Here is a 24,040-nt window from a genome sequence, read left to right on the forward strand (position 1 = left end):
CCCTTTCTCTCCTACATCACATTACAGTGATTAGTGAGCAGGAAGGGCTGCATCACATCGCAATTTGTGTGGAACTTGAATGCATGGCGTAACTTACAGTCCTTTCACAAAATTCATGATTTTGTGCTCAATTTTGAGTTTGTAAAGTTTTTCTATAATGTCAATGATTTTATTTTGTGACTGAAATTAAATAATTTTGTGTCTGCAAAATTGGGACTGTAGTTCCACCTTAACCTACTAGTACTGTATGTCTTTGGACTGTGGGAAGAAACTGGAGCACCTGGAAGAAATCCACACAAATGAAGGGAGAACATACAATTCCATGCAGACTGCACCCCAGGAATTGAACCCAGGACCCCAGCTCTGTGAACCACAGTGCCACCTCATTGCTATAGTCACTATAATTAATGTCAAAACTCATTTGCAAATGAGCAGCCTGGGATCCAAAAGGATCAAGACAAGGATCCAAACAAAGCACTATCCCAAAGCTTGGCTTTGTACCGTATATAATACAGGGCTTGATGCAGAAGGCAGATAATCAAAGTCCATGCAATAATTGCTAAGGGAAAGTGACTTTGTGTTTTTGGAGGGAAGTCACTCAACACGGAGCTGTGTTAGTGAAATGATTGTTCTGATGTACGGCTGATGTCCAAACACTGAAAACATGATTGTGTATGCAATCGCACTCCTGAGCTCCATTGGGTATGGTTAAAATAACTTTTTATAGTTCATCACATTCAAAGTGTGTGTACTTGATGAAAGTGTAACACGCATTTGGAGGAGTTATTCAGGATTTTCTTTCATTCAACTATTTCAAGACCCATTATTTTCAGATGTTGTAGTATACGTGAATAATGAAAGGCCTTCATATTACACAATGAAGGAATGACTTCGCAGGTGTGAAGAATAAAAGATTAATTCAGCTCACTTTGGGGAGTTTCACAATGGCCCTCCTTATAGAAATGTGGGTTTGATTAAAGGAGTGAAGAAAAAGCACTGAATAATATTTGCTTCTGTAAACGTAATCATCTCAAAATATGGTTGAAGAAATTGAAGAAGGTTAAACATAATCCAAAACGTATAAGGTCAATTTAAGTACAACCAGAATTCTAGTGTTTATGCAATGCATCTGTGGGTTGATATGAAATATGGCCGTACTTAAACTAAACGAGGTTATCGAGAGCATATTCCGAATACGGCTTTGGCCAGTTGTACTGTGAACTGCGAGGACCGTATCTTATCCTGAACTGGCTGTGCGAATACCGTCCTCTGCTGGCAGAAGGAATAGATTACAACGGCACTGTATTGGCGATTAGTCCTATTGCTAGAATATTGAAACAACAAGGAGTCCGCGGAGTCAAGCAATGCTGAATAAACAAGTACCTGAAATTCAATAGGATTTTGTGTATTGATTACAAATAGGTGTGGAATTCTCATGTACAGTGGTATTCATGGATTCCTTACACAAGCAGCAGTTGTTATGATGCTTTCGTAATCTGAATATAAATCTGTTATCTACTTAAAACTGTAATTATTGAATAGATTAATGTCTTTGAAATGCTTCATTAACTGGGCAGTTTCCATGTTTGGAAATGTTTTTATTTTGATTGCTGATTGCTAGATACTGTATGTTTAATAGGCATGCTGTTAATATTTTCTACAAATAAGACAGTTATGCTGTAGTAAGTTCTATATAAGTTATATAACATAAGTTATATTTTGTTCTGAGGTCAATTTGAATCTCATACTAAATTACTGGTGTCCTTTTATCTGAGAAACACTACCTGATTGATCACCTGATGCCTAGAAATTAGCATGCACAGTAGCCCAGCGTTTAGCATTGCTAGCTCACAGTGCTGAGGCCCTGGGTACACTTCTGGACCTGGGGTGCTATCTGTATGGTGCTTGTATGTTCTCCCCATGTTTGCATGAGTTTGCTTTGGGTGCTCCGGCTTCCTCCCACAGTTCAAAGAACTACTGGTAGGTTAATTGGCTTCTGGGATAATTGGTGAGTGTCTGTGTCTTCCCTGCATTGGACTACCATCCAGTCCCAGGTATCTCCTGCTTATTACTTTCTGAGGCTCTGGCTCCCCCGTGCCCCGCGACCCCCTGACCCCCTGACCCTGAATTGGATGAAGCGGTTAGAAAATGGGTGGTTTCTGTTATGCTCTGGTCATGCTCTGCCATAGCAACAACTTGTAAAAAATGCAGATGCTAGGATTTAACTCAAAGAAGGAGCTCAGATCACTGTGTTGGCATCACTGTACAGGTGTCCGGTGTGTTTTAGAACATATGTTAAAATCTTATTTACTAACTTCTAGACTTTTTACCCCCCATATCAGTCTGCAGGTGCACAGTGGTCTGTGGACACCCTCCTTGCTCTGTCGTAAAACAGGAAATAAAAAGCAACTGGTTTTGACTTTAATGCACTGAGACTGTGGAACTCACAGAACTCTCTTGTCAGAAAGGCAGCTTCTAACAGCTTTTAAGTGAAGACTAAGAACACTTTTCTATTTTATTAAAATGGATTATATATGTTTTGTTTAAATATATGTTATAAATGTTAAAACGACAGCTCGTATAAGCTTGTATTTTTACCTTTCGATCATTTTTATAATTGCTTTGAGTTGCTTTTACCATGATAAACAGTACAAAATATGAGGTGTTGAACTTGTCAAAAGTTTTAAAGCGCTTTATGACGTAAAGTGTGATGACAGTCCTTGGCGGTCTATGTAACAATTCTTCTTGAAGTAGGTCATCGGGCCAACAGTATACAAACATTACAGCTCAAGTGCTTTTGTATCTGAACGCTTTTAGGTAAGTAATTTAGCAGCTGCGGTATTAATCGTGATTTTAATGGCAAATTCAATTGCAGGTAAAATAAAAATGGCGGATAACTTTCTTTCTAGCTTCGTGAAGCGGTCGCGCCACATTATACATATATACCATAATAAGAAACATAATATGTACAGTAGAATTTTTCACTTTAAGCTGGCATTATCCAGAACCGGGTCAGGGCCCGGACCCGGACCGTGCAGTGTGGTCCGTCGGCCTTCTAAAGATGTTTAGGAGATCGGGGCGCCCTTGGATTTGATTAGAAACTTGCATAATTTCTTAACTTGACCCCATTATCTTAAAAAAAACGGCCAGGCCAAGACCAAAGCATGAAGGCTGCGAGGATCGGGGGACTCTCATTTTTGGTCACAGCGTACAGTAGTAGATCAGTAACCTCTGTTTATCGTGATAACCTTTAATTATTTTCCAGTACTTTTTTAAATGATAAAACACATTGTCTCGCCAGTTTTGCTAAAGATACGGTTTTAGTGTTTACGCATAAATTTGTAAGCCGTAGGTTTAAATCTCGTGGTCTTATTTTCTGCATTTTCATCGTAAGGGAAGGCGCTCGTTTGCGATTTACGCGCTGAATATTGTAAGCAGAGGAGCCTTAAGGCACAGCCTCGCCTTAACACCATCGTTTGCATTGTCATTGTCATCCAGAAAAGCAGTCGTAAGAAAATGAATCTGTGGCGGCTCCAAACATTAAAAAAACTATATCTAGACTGCAAATACATCCCAATCTTACTATCAACACGTTTTAAGACCCCTCTCTTTTCCACCGGTATACAAGCTAAGAGAGAAATATTGGAAATCCCATCTGAAGTAGCCCTCGTCTCACCTTCGGAGCTGTGAGCGATGGGGATCATAATTAAAAGGGGTACAGTTACTTTGAAAATGTGTATGTGATACTTAAATTTAAATAAAATAAAAAGATAAATTATATAACACAGACTGCTATCTATGTCCATGTGTTTAAGACGTATGAATCGGTTTTAAAACAGGCACACCCCTTCTCACAAATCCGTCTGGAGTCTCAGTCCGTCGTCGCGATGAATTAGGAGCTCAGATGTAGGCTAAGTGATTGCAATTTACTTATTTAAAAGAACCACTTCAAATCAAAAGGGAGACATTTTGTAATGGTAGTTATCGTATTATAGTATACGATAACTGTATACGTAGTATACGTAATTGTAGATATACAGTACATAAAGGGTATGAATAGGTGTGAGCTTTTACTGTATATTTAATATTTTATCTGACCCACTTGTAGAAACCGCCTACTCAGATTTATTTAAGTGGTCTGCCACCATAAAGACAGAAAAATATAATGACACCCTGTTACATTAACTGTAAAATAAACGCCGTAACTGCGGCCATATGAAAATTTGGATAAAGATTATACAAACATCCTAAGGAGCTCTATGACATATGAGCGTCGTAATAATGGTTGGTGACCTGACGTAACAGTGCTCCCTGAATTACGTGATCTGTATATACCCAAATACAGATATATCACATAGGGAGATGCAGTCAAACATTGCATTGCTATCGTCGTGGTGAACTATTTCTCCGCTGTTTAAAACTTGTTTGGTAAGTGTCATCAAATATGCTTGTCAATTTGTAGCGAAATCGATATACTGTATCATAATCCTTCAGCTATCTATAATGTAGTGAAACGGCTAATTAATATTGATAAATTCCCTTATTCACAGTGACTTTTGCTCAAACCCCTGTTGCATAATGGGTTAATTTTATATAAAAAAACATTTATATCATAGATATAATACAAGCTTTGAAATGAAATAGCACATTTCCAGGTTTCAGTTAAACATTTTTAAAAAAGCTCATGACTTTAAGCATTCTGAACATTGAGAATGTTATTTGGGAAACAAATGTTTATTATAATGTTTATGTTTAGGATCTGTCTCCTACTGAGTCAGCATGCAGCATTCAACACCATTAGGTTTAATATTAAAAAGTTGTGTATTTCCTGAATTGTTTTTTTTTATTCTTTTCTATTAGACCATACTAGACTGTGCAGGATATCATTTATTTGCCATTTTTGCCTTTTCCAGATACCTGGGAAACAAAGCTCATATCTCATTTGCCAATGGAGCCCAGTCCTAAGCCTGGTGCTCTGTCCCCCTCCCCGAAGGACACAGACTCGAATCGACCCACGCCCTTAAGGCAACAGGATCTGATCTCCACGTACTGCCCGCCTCCCAAGATACAGCTTCTGAAGGACACCTTCCAAGAGAAACTGATGCAGGAAAAGGAGAAAAAAATGATCGCCATGTACAATCGGCGGCAGGAGGCAGCTCTACAGAAGATGAGAAAATGTTTCCAATATGTCAAATACGCTGCGGAGAAGAAGATGGGGAACAGCTATCGCTTCCAAGCCCAACAGGGCCCCGAGAAGAACATTGTGGGGTATGCTCGGTCTTACCCCCTGAAGCCTATGGGTAACAGGAAAGTCTCCGGCCCTGGTGAGGTTCGGGCTGTGGACCGCCCGGACGCACAGAGTGATTCCTTGTTTGCCCCCACCCCGCCTCAGGATGGTCATGAGAGGCCCTGCGAGAGGCCAGGCAGGAGGGGCTCAAGAGTATGCAAACCTAAGGACAGGACTGTCCTCCCCATGGTGGCGACCCCTCCAGGGCAATGCCCTTCTCATGCCAATGGGAAGGAGCACTTTCAGTTGCAAGAGGAGCTACGAAAAGTGGCCGAGGCAGAGGCCGCGCTGAAGGAGGAGCATCGCCGGAGGGAGGCCAGCCTGCAGGATGAGATGCGCCGGAAGGAGGCCATGATGAAGGACGAGATTCGCCAGAAGGAGGCCATGATGCAGGCGAAGCTCTTCAGAGCTCAGGAGGAGCTGAGGATGGTTCCGAGAGAGATGGAAGACTCCAGAGAGGTGGCCGGAAGGGAAAATAGAGGCGAGGCAGAGCGAGCTTTGCCCCAGAGGACCATGGGCCAACCACCACTCTAAGGCCGTGCCTCTTCTGACCTGCAGAATGGAGAAGCAAAAAGCCTTCACTCCAAGGAAAGCCCTTCCTATCAGAGGAGACAACCTTGATTATGGTTCTCCAATGGAAGATGGCGGATGCGCAGAATCGCACTTTCCCTCTGCGCTTTCCCATCAGGAGAGACGTCAAGTGAGCCCTTGCAGCCGTGGGCTAGAAGACGTCCCCTGTGGAAGGAGAAAGTATCTCAAGAAAGCAAGGCTCCCTGAAAGCGACGTGTCAGCGGCACAGGCCGCGCAGGGCCACTTCAGAAATAACACCACATGTCTGGATGAACAAACTCTGTCAGTGGAAAACAGATATTTGTCCCCTACAAGTCTGATCTGCCCTACTGCTGAGCAATTTCCATATGAGAATAGCCAGAGTGGAAACCCTCAGCTGGTGCCCTGTGAACTGTGTCACGGGAAGTTTGCTGTAGAGAGGCTGGAGAAACACAGCAAGATCTGCAAGAAGCTTCAGAATTCAAAGAGGAAGGTTTTTGACTCTTTCAAGCACAGGGCCAAGGGAACAGAACTGGAGACATACATCCATAAGAAGAAGGTTAAACCGCCAATCGTGGTAAGGGCTATCCTTAAACTCTTTCCAAGCTTCCCTTTTTTTCTCCTAGAGTCAGACTCAGCTTATAAATCAATGTAGACAATAAATAAGTGTTTTATGAAGTACTCTTCTGAAAAACTGCCGCAAAGGCACATTTGCCAGACAGAATAAATGTGTCTTAGTGACTTCTGAATTCTGTTGTAAAAATCTACATATCAAGCAAATAGCACTCACAGGAAACAAAACCATAACTACGTAAATTGTACTCTCTACCCAATGACCTGAAAGGTGGCCCCAGAAAGCTAAGCCCCGTTATTACTGTATTGATATTTTCTTGCCTTGTGAATGGTTTGCGACCAGACTGTGTACGCAGTGCTAGTCTGGACTTTTTCTGGAAGCTGTTTTATTGGTTTCATTCCCTGTTCCCAGCTGAGAAAGAACAACTGGAGGCAGAAGCACGAGGATTTCATTCGGAGCATCAAACAGGCCAGGGAGGTGCAGCATGTGATCACGCAAGGAGGGAAAGTTGTGAACCTGCCCCAGCCCCCCGCGAATCCAAACCCCGACTACGTGCCCTGCCCTCACTGCGGCCGGCGCTTTGCCCCCAGGCCGGCACAGAGGCATATCCCCAAGTGTCAGCACATCAGGAGCCGCCCTCCTCCTCCTCCTCGCAGATGAAAACTGATGTGAAGAAGAGCAAAAGAGTCATGATCTTGGCTCACGACTCACGTCCTGCTTTTTCTTTTTAGAAACACATTTAGCACAGTTCATCCGTATGATGATGAAAAAAAAATGTTACCTTATTTTAATTAAATGATTTTTTTTTGGTGGACTGGTGTTTGCGTAGCTGTGGTTATTTCAGTTTTTCTCTTATCATTCATACACCTTGACCTCCTAAAAATAATTTTTCAACCTGGAACGTACAATTAGCAGGCAATAGAACAGGTCACATTGGTCTTGGAACCATCAAAAAGTAGTATTCACACATTCTCGGCATCAATTTTCCTTAAAAACAACTGAAAAAGCAAGGTAAAGAGTGATTGATTTTTTTAATGAAAGTTATTTGATTTAATTTATTTAATTTTCATAATATTTGAAATATGTTGGGATTAATGTGACTCAATATTATCTGCAGCTCTTACACTCCAGGCACCTGATAAAGTGGAACGCAGTGTCTTTGCCTTACATGGCGCTCAGCTCTTCCTCAATCCCAGCAGAAGCACCAGCAGAAGCAGCAGCCTCTGGGTCCTGCCTCATGCACAGCTTAAAATGCAACACCAAGTAATACAACAAACAACAGGGAAAACCATTCACGATCAGACACATCCGTTGATTGCTGGCTCTCAGTAAAGGGACATTGCATCATTACATCACAAAATAGACTACATTTCAAGGTTAAAGAATTACCATGTTCTGCGATTCAGAACGAGGCAGCAAAACTTCCTATAATCTGTTGTGGCCCTATGACATTGTAAAGGAGCAGGCTTGTGAATACATCTCGTTTAATCCAATGGAAATATAACTCTCAACTTTTTTACGTTTTTGCCAATAAATAATACTACATTGTTAACTCTGCATAAAGAACCTTGGAATGGAACGTTTTTTGCAGTGAAATGTTTGCTGCATAACCTATACCCTTTCTCTCCTACATCACATTGCATTAGTCATTACAGTGATTAGTGAGCAGGAAGGGCTGCATCACATCGCAATTTGTGTGGAACTTGAATGCGAATTTGTTACAACATGGCGTAACTTACAGTACTTTCACAAAGTTCATGATTTTGTGCTCAATTTTGAGTTTGTAAAGTTTTTCTATAATGTCAATGATTTTATTTTGTGACTGAAATTAAATAATTTTGTGTCTGCAAAATTGGGACTGTAGTTCCACCTTAACCTACTAGTACTGTATGTCTTTGGACTGTGGGAAGAAACTGGAGCACCTGGAAGAAATCCACACAAATGAAGGGAGAACATACAATTCCATCCAGACTGCACCCCAGGAATTGAACCCAGGACCCCAGCTCTGTGAACCACAGTGCCAGCTCATTGCTATAGTCACTATAATTAATGTCAAAACTCATTTGCAAATGAGCAGCCTGGGATCCAAAAGGATCAAGACAAGGATCCAAACAAAGCACTATCCCAAAGCTTGGCTTTGTACCGTATATAATACAGGGCTTGATGCAGAAGGCAGATAATCAAAGTCCATGCAATAATTGCTAAGGGAAAGTGACTTTGTGTTCTTGGAGGGAAGTCACTCAACATGGAGCTGTGTTAGTGAAATGATTGTTCTGATGTACGGCTGATGTCCAAACACTGAAAACATGATTGTGTATGCAATCGCACTCCTGAGCTCCATTGGGTATGGTTAAAATAACTTTTTATAGTTCATCACATTCAAAGTGTGTGTACTTGATGAAAGTGTAACACGCATTTGGAGGAGTTATTCAGGATTTTCTTTCATTCAACTATTTCAAGACCCATTATTTTCAGATGTTGTAGTATACGTGAATAATGAAAGGCCTTCATATTACACAATGTAGGAATGACTTCGCAGGTGTGAAGAATAAAAGATTAATTCAGCTCACTTTGGGGAGTTTCACAATGGCCCTCCTTATAGAAATGTGGGTTTGATTAAAGGAATGAAAAAAAAGCACTGAATAATATTTGCTCTGTAAACGTAATCATCTCAAAATATGGTTGAAGAAATTGAAGAAGGTTAAACATAATCCAAAACGTATAAGGTCAATTTAAGTACAACCAGAATTCTAGTGTTTATGCAATGCATCTGTGGGTTGATATGAAATATGGCCGTACTTAAACTAAACGAGGTTATCGAGAGCATATTCCGAATACGGCTTTGGCCAGTTGTGCTGTGAACTGCGAGGACCGTATCTTATCCTGAACTGGTTGTGCGAATACCGTCCTCTGCTGGCAGAAGGAATAGATTACAACGGCACTGTATTGGCGATTAGTCCTATTGCTAGAATATTGAAACAACAAGGAGTCCGCGGAGTCAAGCAATGCTGAATAAACAAGTACCTGAAATTCAATAGGATTTTGTGTATTGATTACAAATAGGTGTGAAATTCTCATGTACAGTGGTATTCATGGATTCCTTACACAAGCAGCAGTTGTTATGATACTTTCGTAATCTGAATATAAATCTGTTATCTACTTAAAACTGTAATTATTGAATAGATTAATGTCTTTGAAATGCTTCATTAACTGGGCAGTTTCCATGTTTGGAAATGTTTTTATTTTGATTGCTGATTGCTAGATACTGTATGTTTAATAGGCATGCTGTTAATATTTTCTACAAATAAGACAGTTATGCTGTAGTAAGTTCTATATAAGTTATATAACATAAGTTATATTTTGTTCTGAGGTCAATTTGAATCTCATACTAAATTACTGGTGTCCTTTTATCTGAGAAACACTACCTGATTGATCACCTGATGCCTAGAAATTAGCATGCACAGTAGCCCAGCGTTTAGCATTGCTAGCTCACAGTGCTGAGGCCCTGGGTACACTTCTGGACCTGGGGTGCTATCTGTATGGAGCTTGTATGTTCTCCCCATGTTTGCATGAGTTTGCTTTGGGTGCTCCGGCTTCCTCCCACACTTCAAAGAACTACTGGTAGGTTAATTGGCTTCTGGGATAATTGGTGAGTGTCTGTGTCTTCCCTGCATTGGACTACCATCCAGTCCCAGGCATCTCCTGCTTATTACTTTCTGAGGCTCTGGCTCCCCCGTGACCCCCCGACCCCCTGACCACCTGACCCTGAATTGGATGAAGCGGTTAGAAAATGGGTGGTTTCTGTTATGCTCTGGTCATGCTCTGCCATAGCAACAACTTGTAAAAAATGCAGATGCTAGGATTTAACTCAAAGAAGGAGCTCAGATCACTGTGTTGGCATCACTGTACAGGTGTCCGGTGTGTTTTAGAACATATGTTAAAATCTTATTTACTAACTTCTAGACTTTTTACCCCCCATATCAGTCTGCAGGTGCACAGTGGTCTGTGGACACCCTCCTTGCTCTGTCGTAAAACAGGAAATAAAAAGCAACTGGTTTTGACTTTAATGCACTGAGACTGTGGAACTCACAGAACTCTCTTGTCAGAAAGGCAGCTTCTAACAGCTTTTAAGTGAAGACTAAGAACACTTTTCTATTTTATTAAAATAGATTATATATGTTTTGTTTAAATATATATTATAAATGTTAAAACGACAGCTCGTATAAGCTTGTATTTTTACCTTTCGATCATTTTTAGAATTGCTTTGAGTTGCTTTTACCATGATAAACAGTACAAAATATGAGGTGTTGAACTTGTCTAAAGTTTTAAAGCGCTTTATGACGTAAAGTGTGATGACAGTCCTTGGCGGTCTATGTAACAATTCTTCTTGAAGTAGGTCATCGGGCCAACAGTATACAAACATTACAGCTCAAGTGCTTTTGTATCTGAACGCTTTTAGGTAAGTTATTTAGCAGCTGCGGTATTAATCGTGATTTTAATGGCAAATTCAATTGCAGGTAAAATAAAAATGGCGGATAACTTTCTTTCTAGCTTCGTGAAGCGGTCGCGCCACATTATACATATATACAATAATAAGAAACATAATATGTACAGTAGAATTTTTCACTTTAAGCTGGCATTATCCAGAACCGGGTCAGGGCCCGGACCCGGACCGTGCAGTGTGGTCCGTCGGCCTTCTAAAGATGTTTAGGAGATCTGGGCGCCCTTGGATTTGATTAGAAACTTGCATAATTTCTTAACTTGACCCCATTATCCTAAAAAAAAAACGGCCAGGCCCAGACCAAAGCATGAAGGCTGCGAGGATCGGGGGACTCTCATTTTTGGTCACAGCGTACAGTAGTAGATCAGTAACCTCTGTTTATCGTGATAACCTTTAATTATTTTCCAGTACTTTTTTAAATGATAAAACACATTGTCTCGCCAGTTTTGCTAAAGATACGGTTTTAGTGTTTACGCATTAATTTGTAAGCCGTAGGTTTAAATCTCGTGGTCTTATTTGCCGCATTTTCATCGTAAGAGAGGCGCTCGTTTGCGATTTACACGCTGAATATTGTAAGCAGAGGAGCCTTAAGGCACAGCCTCGCCTTAACACCATCGTTTGCATTGTTATTGTCATCCAGAAAAGCAGTCGTAAGAAAATGAATCTGTGGCGGCTCCGAACATTAAAAAACTATATCTAGACTGCAAATACATCCCAATCTTACTATCAACACGTTTTAAGAGCCCTCTCCTTTCCACCGGTATACAAGCTAAGAGAGAAATGTTGGAAATCACATCTGAAGTAGCCCTCGTCTCAGCTTCGGAGCTGTGAGCGATGGGGATCATAATTAAAAGGGGTACAGTTACTTTGAAAATGTGTATGTGATACTTAAATTTAAATAAAATAAAAAGATAAATTATATAACACAGACTGCTATCAATGCCCATGTGTTTAAGACGTATGAATCGGTTTTAAAACAGGCACACCCCTTTTAGTTCTCACAAATCCAACTGGAGTCTCAGTCTGTCGTCGCGATGAATTAGGAGCTCAGATGTAGGCTAAGTGATTGCAATTTACTTATTTAAAAGAACCACTTCAAATCAAAAGGGAGACATTTTGTAATGGTAGTTATCGTATTATACAGTATACGTAATTGAAGATATACAGTACATAAAGGGTATGAATAGGTGTGATTTTATCTGACCCATTTGTAGAAACCGCCTACTCAGATTTAGTTAAGTGGTCTGCCACCATAAAGACAGAAAAATATAATGACATCCTGTTACATTAACTGTAAAATAAACGCCGTAACTGCGGCCATATGAAAATTTGGATAAAGATTATACAAACATCCTAAGGAGCTCTATGACATATGAGCGTCGTAATAATGGTTGGTGACCTGACGTAACAGTGCTCCCTGAATTACGTGATCTGTATTTACCCAAATACAGATATATCACATAGGGAGATGCAGTCAAACATTGCATTGCTATCGTCGTGGTGAACTATTTCTCCGCTGTTTAAAACTTGTTTGGTAAGTGTCATCAAATATGCTTGTCAATTTGTAGCGAAATCGATATACTGTATCATAATCCTTCAGCTATCTATAATGTAGTGAAACGGCTAATTAATATTGATAAATTCCCTTATTCACAGTGACTTTTGCTCAAACCCCTGTTGCATAATGGGTTAATTTTATATAAAAAACATTTATATCATAGATATAATACAAGCTTTGAAATGAAATAGTACATTTCCAGGTTTCAGTTAAACATTTTTAAAAAAGCTCATGACTTTAAGCATTCTGAACATTGAGAATGTTATTTGGGAAACAAATGTTTATTATAATGTTTATGTTTAGGATCTGTCTCCTACTGAGTCAGCATGCAGCATTCAACACCATTAGGTTTAATATTAAAAAGTTGAATATTTCCTGAATTGTTTTTTTTATTCTTTTCTATTAGACCATACTAGACTGTGCAGGATATCATTTATTTGCCATTTTTGCCTTTTCCAGATACCTGGGAAACAAAGCTCATATCTCATTTGCCAATGGAGCCCAGTCCTAAGCCTGGTGCTCTGTCCCCCTCCCCGAAGGACACAGACTCGAATCGACCCGCGCCCTTAAGGCGACAGGATCTGATCTCCATGTACTGCCCGCCTCCCAAGATACAGCTTCTGAAGGACACCTTCCAAGAGAAACTGATGCAGGAAAAGGAGAAAAAAATGATTGTCATATACAATCGACGGCAGGAGGCGGCTCTACAGAAGATGAGAAAATGTTTCCAATAAGTCAAATACGCTGCGGAGAAGAAGACGGGGAACAGCTATCGCTTCCAAGCCCAACAGGGCCCCGAGAAGAACATTGTGGGGTATGATCGGTCTTACCCCCTGAAGCCTATGGGTAACAGGAAAGTCTCCGGCCCTGGTGAGGTTCCGGATGTGGACCGCCCGGAAGCACAGAGTGATTCCTTGTTTGCCCCCACCCCGCCTCAGGATGGTCATGAGAGGCCCTGCGAGAGGCCGGGCAGGAGGGACTCAAGAGTACGCAAACCTAAGGACAGGACTGTCCTCCCTATGGTGGCGACCCCTCCAGGGCAATGCCCTTCTCATGCCAATGGGAAGGAGCACTTTCAGTTGCAAGAGGAGCTACGAAAAGTGGCCGAGGCAGAGGCCGCGCTGAAGGAGGAGCATCGCCGGAGGGAGGCCAGTCTGCAGGATGTGATGCACCGGAAGGAGGCCATGATGAAGGACGAGATTTGCCAGAAGGAGGCCATGATGCAGGCGAAGCTCTTTAGAGCTCAGGAGGAGCTGAGGATTGTTCAGAGAGAGATGGAAGACTCCAGAGAGGTGGCCGGAAGGGAAAATAGAGGACTCCTGACCCGAAGGAAGACACTCCAGGCGAGGCAGAGCGAGCTTCGCCCCAGAGGACCGTGGGCCAACCACCGCTCTAAGGCCGTGCCTCTTCTGACCTGCAGAATGGAGAACCAAAAAGCCTTCACTCCAAGGAAAGCCCTTCCTTTCAAAGGAGACAACCTTGATTATGGTTCTCCAATGGAAGACGGCGGATGCGCAGAATCGCACTTTCCCTCTGCGCTTTCCCATCAGGAGAGACGTCAAGTGAGCCCTTGCAGCCGTGGGCTAGAAGATGTCCCCTGTGGAAGGAGAAAGTACCTCAAGAAAGCAAGGCTCCCTGAAAGTGACGTGTCAGCGGCACAGGCCGCGCAGGCCCACTTCAGAAATAACACCGCATGTCTGGATGAACAAACTCTGTCAGTGGAAAACAGATATTTGTCCCCTACAAGTCTGATGTGCCCTATCGCTGAGCAATTTCCATATGAGAATAGCCAGAGTGGAAACCCTCAGCTGGTGCCCTGTGAACTGTGTCACAGGAAGTTTGCTGTAGAGAGGTTGGAGAAACACAGCAAGATCTGCAAGAAGCTTCAGAATTCAAAGGGGAAGGTTTTTGACTCTTTCAAGCACAGGGCCAAGGGAACAGAACTGGAGACATACATCCATAAGAAGAAGGTTAGACCGCCAATCGTGGTAAGGGCTATCCTTAAACTCTTTCCAAGCTTCCCTTGTTTTCTCCTAGAGTCAGACTCAGCTTATAAATCAATATAAACAATAAATAAGTGTTTTATGAAGTACTCTTCTGAAAAACTGCCGCAAAGGCACATTTGCCAGACAGAATAAATGGGTCTTAGTGACTTCTGAATTCTGTTGTAAAAATCTACATGAGATATCAAGCAAATAGCACTCACGGGAAACAAAACCATAACTAAATTGTACTCTCTACCCAATGACATGAAAGGTAGGCCCAGAAAGCTACGTTATTACTGTATTGATATTTTCTTGCCTTGTGAATGGTTTGCGACCAGACTGTGTACGCAGTGCTAGTCTGGACTTTTTCTGGAAGCTGTTTCATTGGTTTCATTTCCTGTTCCCAGCTGAGAAAGAACAACTGGAGGCAGAAGCACGAGGATTTCATTCGGAGCATCAAATAGGCCAGGGAGTGCACCTTGCAGGTGATCACGCAAGGAGGGAAGGTTGTGAACCTGCCCCAGCCCCCCGCGAATCCAAACCCCGACTACGTGCCCTGCCCTCACTGCGGCCGGCGCTTTGCCCCCAGGCCAGCACAGAGGCACATCCCCAAGTGTCAGCACATCAGGAGCCGCCCCCCTCCTCCTCCTCACAGATGAAAACTGATGTGAAGAAGAGTAAAAGAGTCATGATCTTGGCTCACGACTCACGTCCTGCTTTTTCTTTTTAGAAATATATTTAGCACAGTTCATCCGTATGATGATAAAAAAAATGTTATCTTGTTTTAATAAAATGATTTTTTTTGGGTGGACTGGTGTTTGCGTAACTGTGGTTATTTCAGTTTTTTTCCCTTGCGAAAATGTGTGTCGACCGTGAAAATAAATTTCAAGCTGTTCTTATCATTCATACACCTTGACCTCCTAAAAATAATTGTTCAACCTGGAACGTACAATTAGCAGGCAATAGAACAGGTCACATTGGCCTTGGAACCATCAAAAAGTAGTATTCACACATTCTCTGCATCAATTTTCCTTTAAAACAACTGAAAAAGCAAGGTAAAGTGTGATTGATTTTTTTAATGAAAGTTATTTGATTTAATTTATTTAATTTTCATAATATTTGAAATATGTTGGGATTAATGTGACTCAATATTATCTGCAGCTCTTACACTCCAGGCACCTGATAAAGTGGAACGCAGTGTCTTTGCCTTACATGGCGCTCAGCTCTTCCTCAATCCCAGCAGAAGCAGCAGCCTCCGGGTCCTGCCTCATGCACAGCTTAAAATGCAACACCGAGTAATACAACAAACAACAGGGAAAACCATTCACGATCAGACACATCCGTTGATTGCTGGCTCTCAGTAAAGGGACATTGCTGTGGTCCACGCATGAATCTGTTTTCTAAGTGCCTTATCCAATACAGTGTTGAGGCCAGTTTTCCCAGAAGCCAATTAAAGGGGAACACACAATAACTTGTAAAACCTCCAATTTACATCACAAAATAGACTACATTTCAAGGTTAAAGAATTACCATGTTCTGCGATTCAGAACGAGGCAGCAAAACTTCCTGTAATCTGATGTGGTCCTGTGACATTGTAAAGGAGCAGGCTTGTGAATACATCTCGTTTAATCCAATGGAAATATTACTCTCAACTTTTTTACGTTTTTGCCAATAAATAATATTACATTGTTAACTCTGCATAAAGATCCTTGGAATGGAACGTTTTTTGCAGTGAAATGTTTGCTGCATAACCTATACCTGTTCTCTCCTACATCACATTGCATTAGTCATTACAGTGATTAGTGAGCAGGGAGGGCTGCATCACATCGCAATTTGTGTGGAACTTGAATGCGAATTTGTTACAACATGGCGTAACTTACAGTACTTTCACAAAGTTCATGATTTTGTGCTCAATTTTGAGTTTGTAAAGTTTTTCTATAATGTCAATTATTTTATTTTGTGACTGAAATTAAATAATTTTGTGTCTGCAAAATTGGGACTGTAGTTCCACCTTAACCTACTAGTACTGTATGTCTTTGGACTGTGGGAAGAAACTGGAGCACCTGGAAGAAATCCACACAAATGAAGGGAGAACATACAATTCCATCCAGACTGCACCCCAGGAATTGAACCCAGGACCCCAGCTCTGTGAACCACAGTGCCACCTCATTGCTATAGTCACTATAATTAATGTCAAAACTCATTTGCAAATGAGCAGCCTGGGATCCAAAAGGATCAAGGCAAGGATCCAAACAAAGCACTATCCCAAAGCTTGGCTTTGTACAGTATATCATACAGGGCCTGATGCAGAAGGCAGATAATCTAAGTCCATGCAATAATTGCTAAGGGAAAGTGCCTTTGTGTTTTTGGAGGGAAGTCACTCAACACGGAGCTGTGTTAGTGAAATGATTGTTCTGATGTACGGCTGATGTCCAAACACTGAAAACATGATTGTGTATGCAATCGCACTCCCGAGCTCCATTGGGTATGGTTAAAATAACTTTTTATAGTTCATCACATTCAAAGTGTGTGTACTTGATGAAAGTGTAACACGCATTTGGAGGCGTTATTCAGGATTTTCTTTCATTCAACTATTTCAAGACCCATTATTTTCAGATGTTGTAGTATACGTGAATAATGAAAGGCCTTCATATTACAGAATGAAGGAATGACTTCGCAGGTGTGAAGAATAAAGGATTAATTCAGCTCACTCTGGGGAGTTTCACAATGGCCCTCCTTATAGAAATGTGGGTTTGATTAAAGGAGTGAAGAAAAAGCACTGAATAATATTTGCTTTTGTAAACGTAATCATCTCAAAATATGGTTGAAGAAATTGAAGAAGGTTAAACATAATCCAAAACGTATAAGGTCAATTTAAGTACAACCAGAATTCTAGTGTTTATGCAATGCATCTGTGGGTTGATATGAAATACGGCCGTTCTTAAACTAAACGAGGTTATCGAGAGCATATTCCGAGTACGGCTGTGGCCAGTTGTCCTGTGAACTGCGAGGACCGTATCTTATCCTGAACTGGCTGTGCGAATACCGTCCTCTGTTGGCAGAAGGAATAGATTACAACGGCACTGTATTGGCGATTAGTCCTATTGCTGGAATATTGAAACAACAAGGAGTCCGCAGAGTCAAGCAATGCTGAATAAACAAGTACCTGAAATTCAATAGGATTTTGTGTATTGATTACAAATAGGTGTGGAATTCTCATGTACAGTGCTATTCATGGATTCCTTACACAAGCAGCCGTTGTTATGATACTTTCGTAATCTGAATATAAATCTGTTATCTACTTAAAACTGTAATTATTGAATAGATTAATGTCTTTGAAATGCTTCATTAACTGGGCAGTTTCCATGTTTGGAAATGTTTTTATTTTGATTGCTGATTGCTAGATCCTGTATGTTTAATAGGCATGCTGTTAATATTTTCTACAAGAGCTAAATAAGACAGTTATGCTGTAGTAAGTTCCATATAAGTTATATAACATAAGTTATATTTTGTTCTGAGGTCAATTTGAATATCAAACTAAATTACTGGTGTCCTTTTATCTGAGAAACACTACCTGATTGATCACCTGATGCCTAGAAATTAGCATGCACAGTAGCCCAGCGTTTAGCATTGCTAGCTCACAGTGCTGAGGCCCTGGGTACACTTCTGGACCTGGGGTGCTATCTGTATGGAGCTTGTATGTTCTCCCCATGTTTGCATGAGTTTGCTTTGGGTGCTCCGGCTTCCTCCCACAGTTCAAAGAACTACTGGTAGGTTAATTGGCTTCTGGGATAATTGGTGAGTGTCTGTGTCTTCCCTGCATTGGACTACCATCCAGTCCCAGGTATCTCCTGCTTATTACTTTCTGAGGCTCTGGCTCCCCCGTGACCCCCCGACCCCCTGACCACCTGACCCTGAATTGGATGAAGCGGTTAGAAAATGGGTGGTTTCTGTTATGCTCTGGTCATGCTCTGCCATAGCAACAACTTGTAAAAAATGCAGATGTTAGGATTTAACTCAAAGAAGGCGCTCAGATCACTGTGTTGGCATCGCTGTACAGGTGTCCGGTTTTTTTTAGAACATGTGCTAAAATCTTATTTACTCACTTCTAGACTTTTTACCCCCCATATCAGCCTGCAGGTGCACAGTGGTCTGTGGACACCCTCCTTGCTCTGTCGTAAAAGAGGAAATAAAAAGCAACTGGTTTTGACTTTAATGCACTGAGACTGTGGAACTCACAGAACTCTCTTGTCAGAAAGGCAGCTTCTAACAGCTTTTAAGTGAAGACTAAGAACACTTTTCTATTTTATTCAAATAGATTATATATATTTTGTTTAAATATATGTTATAAATGTTAAAATGACAGCTCGTATAAGCTTGTATTTTTACCTTTCGATCATTTTTAGAATTGCTTTGAGTTGCTTTTACCATGATAAACAGTACAAAATATGAGGTGTTGAACTTGTCAAAAGTTTTAAAGCGCTTTATGACGTAAAGTGTGATGACAGTCCTTGGCGGTCTATGTAACAATTCTTCTTGAAGTTGGTCATCGGGCCAACAGTATATAAACATTACAGCTCAAGTGCTTTTGTATCTGAACGCTTTTAGGTAAGTAATTTAGCAGCTGCGGTATTAATCGTGATTTTAATGGCAAATTCAATTGCAGGTAAAATAAAAATGGCGGATAACTTTCTTTCTAGCTTCGTGAAGCGGTCGCGCTATATTATACATATATACCATAATAAGAAACATAATATGTACATTAGAATTTTTCACTTTAAGCTGGCATTATTCAGAACCGGGTCAGGGCCCGGACCCGGACCGTGCAGTGTGGTCCGCCGGCCTTCTAAAGATGTTTAGGAGATCGAGGCGCCCTTGGATTTGATTAGAAACTTGCATAATTTCTTAACTTGACCCCATTATCTTAAAAAAAAACGGCCAAGCCAAGACCAAAGCATGAAGGCTGCGAGGATCGGGGGACTCTCATTTTTGGTCACAGCGTACAGTAGTAGATCAGTAACCTCTGTTTATCGTGATAACCTTAAATTATTTTCCAGTACTTTTTTAAATGATAAAACACATTGTCTCGCCAGTTTTGCTAAAGATACGGTTTTAGTGTTTACGCATAAATTTGTAAGCCGTAGGTTTAAATCTCGTGGTCTTATTTTCTGCATTTTCATCGTAAGAGAGGCGCTCGTTTGCGATTTACACGCTGAATATTGTAAGCAGAGGAGCCTTAAGGCACAGCCTCGCCTTAACACCATCGTTTGCATTGTCATTGTCATCCAGAAAAGCAGTCGTAAGAAAATGAATCTGTGGCGGCTCCGAACATTAAAAAAACTATATCTAGACTGCAAATACATCCCAATCTTACTATCAACACGTTTTAAGAGCGCTCTCCTTTCCACCGGTATACAAGCTAAGAGAGAAATATTGGAAATCCCATCTGAAGTAGCCCTCGTCTCAGCTTCGGAGCTGTGAGCGATGGGGATCATAATTAAAAGGGGTACAGTTACTTTGAAAATGTGTATGTGATACTTAAATTTAAATAAAATAAAAAGATAAATTATATAACACAGACTGCTATCTATGTCCATGTGTTTAAGACGTATGAATCGGTTTTAAAACAGGCACACCCCTTTACTTCTCACAAATCCAACTGGAGTCTCAGTCCGTCGTCGCGATGAATTAGGAGCTCAGATGTAGGCTAAGTGATTGCAATTTACTTATTTAAAAGAACCACTTCAAATCAAAAGGGAGACATTTTGTAATGGTAGTTATCGTATTATACAGTATACGTAATTGTAGATATACAGTACATAAAGGGTATGAATAGGTGTGAGCTTTTACTGTATATTTAATATTTTATCTGACCCATTTGTAGAAACCGCCTACTCAGATTTAGTTAAGTGGTCTGCCACCATAAAGACAGAAAAATATAATGACACCCTGTTACATTAACTGTAAAATAAACGCCGTAACTGCGGCCATATGAAAATTTGGATAAAGATTATACAAACATCCTAAGGAGCTCTATGACATATGAGCGTCGTAACAATGGTTGGTGACCTGACGTAACATTGCTCCCTGAATTACGTGATCTGTATATACCCAAATACAGATATATCACATAGGGAGATGCAGTCAAACATTGCATTGCTATCGTCGTGGTGAATTATTTATCCGCTGTTTAAAACTTGTTTGGTAAGTGTCATCAAATATGCTTGTCAATTTGTAGCGAAATCGATATACTGTATCATAATCCTTCAGCTATCTATAATGTAGTGAAACGGCTAATTAATATTGATAAATTCCCTTATTCACAGTGACTTTTGCTCAAACCCCTGTTGCATAAAGGGTTAATTTTTTATAAAAAACATTTATATCATAGATATAATACAAGCTTTTAAATGAAATAGTACATTTCCAGGTTTCAGTTAAACATTTTTAAAAAAGCTCATGACTTTAAGCATTCTGAACATTGAGAATGTTATTTGGGAAAAAAATGTTTATTACAATGTTTATGTTTAGGATCTGTCTCCTACTGAGTCAGCATGCAGCATTCAACACCATTAGGTTTAATATTAAAAAGTTGTGTATTTCCTGAATTGTTTTTTTTATTCTTTTCTATTAGACCATCCTAGACTGTGCAGGATATCATTTATTTGCCATTTTTGCCTTTTCCAGATACCTGGGAAACAAAGCTCATATCTAATTTGCCAATGGAGCCCAGTCCTAAGCCTGGTGCTCTGTCCCCCTCCCCGAAGGACACAGACTCGAATCAACCCGCGCCCTTAAGGCGACAGGATCTGATCTCCATGTACTGCCCGCCTCCCAAGAAACAGCTTCTGAAGGACACCTTCCAAGAGAAACTGATGCAGGAAAAGGAGAAAAAAATGATCACCATGTACAATCGGCGGCAGGAGGCAGCTCTACAGAAGATGAGAAAATCTTTCCAATATGTCAAATACGCTGCGGAGAAGAAGACGGGGAACAGCTATCGCTTCCAAGCCCAACAGGGCCCCGAGAAGAACATTGTGGGGTATGATCGGTCTTACCCCCTGAAGCCTATGGGTAACAGGAAAGTCTCCGGCCCTGGTGAGGTTCGGGCTGTGGACCGCCCGGAAGCACAGAGTGATTCCTTGTTTGCCCCCACCCCGCCTCAGGATGGTCATGCGAGAGGCCGGGCAGGAGGGGCTCAAGAGTACGCAAACCTAAGGACAGGACTGTCCTCCCCATGGTGGCGACCCCTCCAGGGCAATGCCCTTCTCATGCCAATGGGAAGGAGCACTTTCAGTTGCAAGAGGAGCTACGAAAAGTGGCCGAGGCAGAGGCCGCGCTGAAGGAGGAGCATCGCCGGAGGGAGGCCAGCCTGCAGGATGAGATGCGCCGGAAGGAGGTCATGATGAAGGACGAGATTCGCCAGAGGCAGGCCATGATGCAGGCGAAGCTCTTCAGAGCTCAGGAGGAGCTGAGGATGGTTCAGAGAGAGATGGAAGACTCCAGAGAGGTGGCCGGAAGGGAAAATAGAGGACTCCTGACCCGAAGGAAGACACTCCAGGCGAGGCAGAGCGAGCTTTGCCCCAGAGGACCGTGGGCCAACCACCGCTCTAAGGCCGTGCCTCTTCTGACCTGCAGAATGGAGAAGCAAAAAGCCTTCACTCCAAGGAAAGCCCTTCCTTTCAAAGGAGACAACCTTGATTATGGTTCTCCAATGGAAGACGGCGGATGCGCAGAATCGCACTTTCCCTCTGCGCTTTCCCATCAGGAGAGACGTCAAGTGAGCCCTTGCAGCCGTGGGCTAGAAGACGTCCCCTGTGGAAGGAGAAAGTATCTCAAGAAAGCAAGGCTCCCTGAAAGCGATGTGTCAGCGGCACAGGCCGCGCAGGCCCACTTCAGAAATAACACCGCATGTCTGGATGAACAAACTCTGTCAGTGGAAAACAGATATTTGTCCCCTACAAGTCTGATCTGCCCTACCACTGAGCAATTTCCATATGAGAATAGCCAGAGTGGAAACCCTCAGCTGGTGCCCTGTGAACTGTGTCACAGGAAGTTTGCTGTAGAGAGGCTGGAGAAACACAGCAAGATCTGCAAAAAGCTTCAGAATTCAAAGAGGAAGGTTTTTGACTCTTTCAAGCACAGGGCCAAGGGAACAGAACTGGAGACATACATCCATAAGAAGAAGGTTAAACCGCCAATCGTGGTAAGGGCTATCCTTAAACTCTTTCCAAGCTTCCGTTGTTTTCTCCTAGAGTCAGACTCAGCTTATAAATCAATGTAAGCAATAAATAAGTGTTTTATGAAGTACTCTTCTGAAAAACTGCCGCAAAGGCACATTTGCCAGACAGAATAAATGGGTCTTAGTGACTTCTGAATTCTGTTGTAAAAATCTACATGAGATATCAAGCAAATAGCACTCACGGGAAAAAAAACATAACTAAATTGTACTCTCTACCCAATGACCTGAAAGGTAGCCCCAGAAAGCTAAGTTATTACTGTATTGATATTTTCTTGCCTTGTGAATGGTTTGCAACCAGACTGTGTACGCAGTGCTAGTCTGGACTTTTTCTGGAAGCTGTTTCATTGGTTTCATTTCCTGTTCCCAGCTGAGAAAGAACAACTGGAGGCAGAAGCACGAGGATTTCATTCGGAGCATCAAACAAGCCAGGAAGCTGCAGCAGGTGATCACGCAAGGAGGGAAGGTTGTGAACCTGCCCCAGCCCCCCGCAAATCCAAACCCCGACTATGTGCCCTGCCCTCACTGCGGCCGGCCCTTTGCCCCCAGGCCGGCACAGAGGCACATCCCCAAGTGTCAGCACATCAGGAGCGGCCCTCCTCCTCCTCCTCCACGCAGATGAAAACTGATGTGAAGAAGAGCAAAAGAGTCATGATCTTGGCTCACGACTCACGTCCTGCTTTTTCTTTTTAGAAACACATTTAGCACAGTTCATCCGTATGATGATGAAAAAAAAATGTTACCTTATTTTAATTAAATGATTTTTTTTTGGTGGACTGGTGTTTGCGTAACTGTGGTTATTTCAGTTTTTTTCCCTTGCGAAAATGTGTGTCGACCGTGAAAATAAATTTCATCCTGTTCTTATCATTCATACACCTTGACCTCCTAAAAATAATTTTTCAACCTGCAACGTACAATTAGCAGGCAATAGAACAGGTCACATTGGCCTTGGAACCATCAAAAAGTAGTATTCACACATTCTCGGCATCAATTTTCCTTAAAAACAACTGAAAAAGCAAGGTAAAGAGTGATTGATTTTTTTAATGAAAGTTATTTGATTTAATTTATTTAATTTTCATAATATTTGAAATATGTTGGGATTAATGTGACTCAATATTATCTGCAGCTCTTACACTCCAGGCACCTGATAAAGTGGAACGCAGTGTCTTTGCCTTACATGGCGCTCAGCTGTTCCTCAATCCCAGCAGAAGCAGCAGCCTCTGGGTCCTGCCTCATGCACAGCTTAAAATGCAACACCGAGTAATACAACAAACAACAGGGAAAACCATTCACGATCAGACACATCCGTTGATTGCTGACTCTCAGTAAAGGGACATTGCTGTGGTC

This window comes from Lepisosteus platostomus, unplaced genomic scaffold (genome assembly GCF_059453375.1).
Source record: "Lepisosteus platostomus isolate fLepPlt1 unplaced genomic scaffold, fLepPlt1.hap1 Scaffold_29_H1, whole genome shotgun sequence".
NCBI lineage: Eukaryota > Metazoa > Chordata > Actinopteri > Semionotiformes > Lepisosteidae > Lepisosteus > Lepisosteus platostomus.